This window comes from Notamacropus eugenii, chromosome 6 (genome assembly GCF_028372415.1).
Source record: "Notamacropus eugenii isolate mMacEug1 chromosome 6, mMacEug1.pri_v2, whole genome shotgun sequence".
NCBI classification, from domain to species: domain Eukaryota; kingdom Metazoa; phylum Chordata; class Mammalia; order Diprotodontia; family Macropodidae; genus Notamacropus; species Notamacropus eugenii.
In genome coordinates, this window is record NC_092877.1 from 314,130,383 (window position 1) to 314,136,579 (window position 6,197).

Consider the following 6,197-nt stretch of genomic DNA (forward strand, 5'->3'; position numbering starts at 1 on the left):
AAAATGAAGCAAAATAGAAAAATGTTTGGGAAATAAATAAAATAGTCTTGAGGGGAAAATGCATATCCCTAAATATCTTCATTAATAATAAAAGAAAAAATAAGTCAATAAATTAAGTATAGTTTTTTAAATGCTGGAAAACCAACATTTTTAAACCCCAGTTAAATACCAAAAGAGAAATTTAAAAAAACAAAAGAAGAGATTAACTAAATTGAAAGGTTTTTAAAAATAAAAACACTGAACTGGAAGATGAAATTGGGGAATTTTAGGAAAGAAAACATTGGCTAATCTGATTTTTAAAATAGAGAAGAAAACCAAATTGCTGGTCTCAAAAAGGAAAAAGAAGAAACCACCAAAAAAAAAGAAAAACAAAAATGAAATAAAGAAAATTATTAGAAAACCATTTCACTCAGCAAAGATAAAAATCTGAAAATTTAAATTAAATGGATGGATATCTATAAAAATATAAAATGCCTAGATCAACAGAACAAGAAATAAATTTTTTACATAACCTATTCTCAGAAAAAGAAATGTAACAGATCATAAGTTAAATGCTAAAAGAGGATAGAGACCCATAGGACCAGACTAATGACAAGTGACTAGTAACAAATAATCAGACCAGAAAAGTTCATTCTATCAAACATTAAAGAACAACTCATTCCAGAAATACATAAACTCTTTGTAAGAATAAGAAAAAGGATCCTACAAAAAACTGTCACAAATAATGATCTTCATGCTTAAATAAGGAAAATGGAGAAAATAAGCTAAAAATAAGTATCCCTAAAAAATATCAATACAAACTTTTAAATAAAATATTAGAAAAGAGACTACAACAATATAGCAAAAAGATTATACAATATTACCAGGTTGAATTTATGCCAAGATTAGACAATTGATTCAATATTAGGAATACTACAACCATAATAGACTATATTGAAAACAAGAACAATAAAAATCATGTAATTATATCAATAGATGGAGAAAAAGTTTTTGATAAAATAAAATACTAATTTCTGGGGAAGCTAGGTGGTTTAGTGGATAGAATGCTGGACCTAGAGTCCAGAAGACTAATCTTCCTAACTTTAAATCTGGTCTCAGAAACTATCTGTGTGAACCTGGGCAAGTCATTTAACCCTGTTTGCCTCAGTTTCCTCATCTGTAAGATATGTTGAAGAAGGAAATAGCAAACCACTATAGTATCTTTGCTAAGAAAATCCCAGATGGGGTCATCAAAAGTTAGACATAATTGAAATGACTGATCCACAAAATATCAATTTCTGGTTAAAAAAATACACTAAAAAAGCATAAGAATAAGTTGATCTTTCTTTAATATGACTAACAATATGTATTTAGAAGCAAGTTGCATGTAACTAGTGGTCTTTCAACTAAAAACAAGAGTGAAGCAAGAATTTCCATTATTTTGCAATATTATTTTACATAACGTTAGAAATGCTAGCTATAGCAGTAACTTAAGAAAAAAGAAATTGAGAGAATAAGCATACATGAAGCAAAAAGGTTATAGTTTTTTTCAGATAATAATCTATAAAGAGAAACCTAAAAAGTCAACAAAAGTTAGTTGAAGCAATTAATGACTTTAGAAAATAAAAGGATACAGAAGTAACTCTGCAAATCATCAGCTTTCCTATATATTATCAAAAAAAAAAAACCAGCAAGAAGGAATAGGAAGAACGATGCATACTGTCAGAGGAAATCAAGGCATCTGCATTCAGTACCTCCAAAATGAATATGCAGTGGGCTCAGGCTATGGAAGAGCTTCAAAAGGAAGTCAACAGCTTGCTAAAGGAGATCCAAAAAAAATGCTGAAGAAAATAATACTTTTGAAAATAGGCTAACTCAATTGGAAAAAGAGGTCCAAAAAGCCAATGAGGAGAAGAAGGCTTTAAAAAGCAGAATTAGCCAAATGGAAAAGGAGGTTCAAAAGCTCACTGAACAAAATAGCTCTTTAAAAATGGAGTGGAGCTGAGGGAAGTTAATGACTATATGATAAACCAAGAAGTTAGAAAGCAAAGCCAAAAGAATTAAAAAAAATAGAAGATAATGTGAAATATCTCTTTGGAAAAACAACTGACCTGGAAAATAGATTCAAGATTCAATTTAAAGATTATGGGACTACCTGAAAACGATGGTCAAAAAAAGAGCCTAGACATTATCTTCCATGAAATTATCAAGGAAAACTGCCCTGATATTCTAGAACCAGAGGGCAAATTAAATATTGAAAGAATCCACCTATCACCTCCTGAAAGATACCCGAAAAGAAAAACTGCTAGAAATATTGTGGCCAAATTTCAGAGTTCCCAGATCAAGGAAAAAATATTGCAAGCAGCTAGAAAGAAACAATTTGATTATTGTGGAAATACAATCAGGATAACACAGGATCTGGCAGCTTCAACATTAAGAGACTGAAGGGTTTGGAATAGGATATTCCAGAAGTCAAAGGAACTGGGATTAAAACCAAGAATCACATGCCCAGCAAAACTGAGTATAATACTTGAGGGGGGAAAATGGTCATTCGATGATATAGAGGACTTTCAAGCATTCTTGATGAAAAGACCAGAACTGAAGAGAAAATTTGACTTTCAAACACAAGAATCAAGAGAAGCATGAAAAGGTAAACAGGAAAGAGTAATCATAAAGGACTTTCTATAGCTGAACTGTTTACATTCCTACATGGAAAGATAAGATTTGCAACTCTTGAGACTTTTCTCAGTATTTGGATAGGTGGAGGGATTACACACACACACACACACACACACACACACACACACACACACACACAGAGCACAGGTTGAATTGAATCAAATAGATGATATCTATAAAAAAATAAAATTGAGGGATGAGAGAGGAATATATTGGGAGGAGAAAGAGAGAAATAGAATGGGGCAAATTATCACTCATAAAAGACATAAGAAAAATCTTGCTCAATGGAGGAGAAAAGGGAGAAGATGAGGGGGAAAAGTGAAGCTTACTCTCTTCACATATGTCTTAAAGAAGGAATAACATGCTCAATTTGGTATGAAAATCTATCTTACACCACAGGAAAGTAGGGGAGAGGGGGATGAGTGAGATGAGAGGGATAATAGAAGGGAGGGCAAATGGGAGAAGTAAACACTTTTGGGAAAGGACAAGGTCAAATGAGAGAATAGAATAAAGGGGGGACAGGGTAGGATAGAGGGAAATATAGTTAGTCTTACACAACATGACTATTATGGAAGTCTTTTGCAAAACAACACATATATAGACTGTATTGAATTGTTTCCCTTCTCAGCGGGGATGGGTGAAGAGGGAGGAAGGGAGAGAAGTTGGAATTCAAAGTATTAAAACAAATTTTGAAGATTGTTATTGCATATAACTAGGAAATAAGAAATACAGGTAATGGGGTATAGAAATCTATCTTGCCCTACAAGAAAAGAGAGAAGATGGGGATAAGGGAAGGGTGGGGAGTGATAGAAGGGAGGACACATTGAGTAAAGGGGTAATTAGAATGCAAGGTGTTATGGGGTGGGGGGAGGAGAGAGATGGGGTGAAAAATTGGAACTCAAAATTTTGTGAAAATGAATGTCGAAATCTAAAAAGAAATAAATAAAGCTATAAAAAACAAGGAGGAATAGGAAGGGAAATTACATTCAAGATAATTATGGAGTATATTAAAGGAATCAGTCTACCTACTAATCTATCCACAAAACCTTATATGAAAAAAATTACCTAAGATTTCTTCTCAGAAATAAAGATAGGTCTAAATAAGTTAACAGAAATTAATTGCTCATGGTTGGGTGGTGCCAATGTAAAAATTACAGCATAGTCTAAATTCTAAATAGTCAAATTTTCTTACTTTAGAGAGCTACAAAAACTAACATTAAATAAATTCATGTAATGAAAGACCAATATTCTCATGTGAAATAATGGGGTGGGGGGAGTGGTAAATAAAGGTGCCTAGTGGTATCAGATCTCAAATTATACTACAAAACAGTAATCATCAAAATAATTTGATACTGGTTAAAAAAAATTGAAAAATTAATCAATGGGATAGATAATACAACATTCAAAAGTAAGCAAATATAATAACATAGTTTTCAATAAACCCAAAGTCCCTAACTACTGGAGTAAGGATTTCCTGTTTTAAAAAAATAGAAAACTAGAAAGCAATCTGACAGAAATTAGATTTATTTTGTTTTGTATATTTTTTCATTCATTTTAAACTTAAGTGCAAAACAAAAGAAAGAAAAAAAGAACATTTCCATTTACACAACAGAATGAGAGAATTCAAATAAAACAATAAACTTCCATTTCAAGAAAATCTATATAACATTTATATAATATATTTATGTAATATATATCATATATAATATTTATATGTTGTGCACATTTCACATTCAATTTTTTTTCATTTTTCTGATTTTGTTCCATTATTTCTTGGTGTCTTATAATGCTATTAACTTTTCCTTGCCCAATTATAGTTTTCAAATAATTATTTTCTTCCTTAAGTTTTTGATTCTCTATTTCCAATTGGTTCACTTTCTTTTTATAATTTTCCTGGTTTTCTTGGATTTCTCTTTTTTTTCTAATTTTCCCTCTATCTCTCTGATTTGCTTTTTAAAGTCCTTTTTATGTTCTTCCAAGAACTCTTTCTGGGCTTAGGACCATTTGACATTTCTCATTGAAAAAAGATTGGCTTTTTAAGCTCCACTATCTTCCATTGAATATGAATCCAGATCTTCTCTATCCCCACAGTAGCTATCTGTGGTTGAGTTTTTTTCTTCTCTTCTTACTCATTCTAATTTTGTTTTATTTTGCTTTTAGCAGCTGTTAATATGATCAAGGTCTGGTCTTAAGTTATGGGAAATGATGCCCCAGTTTTTTTTGCCAGTAGGGATGGGGATAGGCTAGAGAAAAAAAGAAAGAAAGAAAGAGAAAGAAAGGAAAGTAAGAAGGGGAAGGAGAAAGAAAGAGAAAGAAAAGGAAAAGGAAGGTGAAGGAAAGAAACAAAAGGAGGGAGAACAGAAGAAAGGGAGAAAGAAAGAGAAAATGAGAAAGAAGGAAAGGAAGGAAAGAAAGGATCGAAGGAAAGATGGGAGAAAGAGAAAAAAAACCAGCGATAGAGTAAAGAAGGAAGGAAGAAGGGAGGGAGGGAAACAAGAAAAGAAAGAAGAAAGAGTCACTGAGTCATTTTGAAGCACAGTCAGGACCGTGTTCAAAGTTACAGGTTGAATTCATTGCACATTATACCTCAAGAGAATAGCAAGGTATACATAATAGAAATCTGTAGTTTCATGTAAATTCTTCCTACAAACATGAAGTTTCCATTTTGTTTGATGTTAAGTTCAGGATAAAAAAAACCACAACAATGAAAGAGAGACTGTGGAAAATGGGAGCAATATTGTGGACCTGAAGAAAAATAAACACTGCCTCAGTTTTCAAGAAGGGGGGAAAGTAGAATACTAATTCTAAGCCAGAGAGTTTAAATTTGACTCCTTGTAAACTCTGAAAACGTATTCTTAAAAGAAGAGTTAGCAAAAATTTAGAATCTTTTCTAAAGTCCCGATCACACAGAACTAATATGGCCTTATCCTCCACTGTTTTTAACAAATGGCTCTTCAATTTGTATGAACTTATGGAGACTGAAATAACCAAAACTCAGAGAAAAGGATACACAATTATTAAAATAATATAAAGGAAATACAAAAAGGCAACTAAATTCCCAACAAATATAATGTCTAACAATAAATCCAGGTCAGATTACAATAGATGCCCAATGTGGCAGATGTTGATACAAACAGTTGCTGTATTTGATTTGTTTAACTTTTTCATTGTTATTATAAGGGAAGATCCTAAGTGCTAGGGGAACGGAATATAGAGAAATGACTGAAATGCAAAAAATACAAAGATATTAGAAAATTTTTATATTTAAAAAACACGTAAAAATGGCCTTTCATTTGACTTCTGATTCTCTCATATCCTTTCACCTCTCTGCAGTCACAGACACCAGGCTCTCCTCTGAAGATTCTGCATTCCTAGATACCTTTATCTTCTCTCATGCACATCTCAAAGATTACTATAAAAGTGGCTATTTTCATATGTGTGAGCATGTGTGTGTGATAGAGGGAGTGTAATAGCAAGGACCTCAGCACACACAAGAGGGCCTATTGTACATATTCTTAGATCTGCTTTTCTAAAAAGAA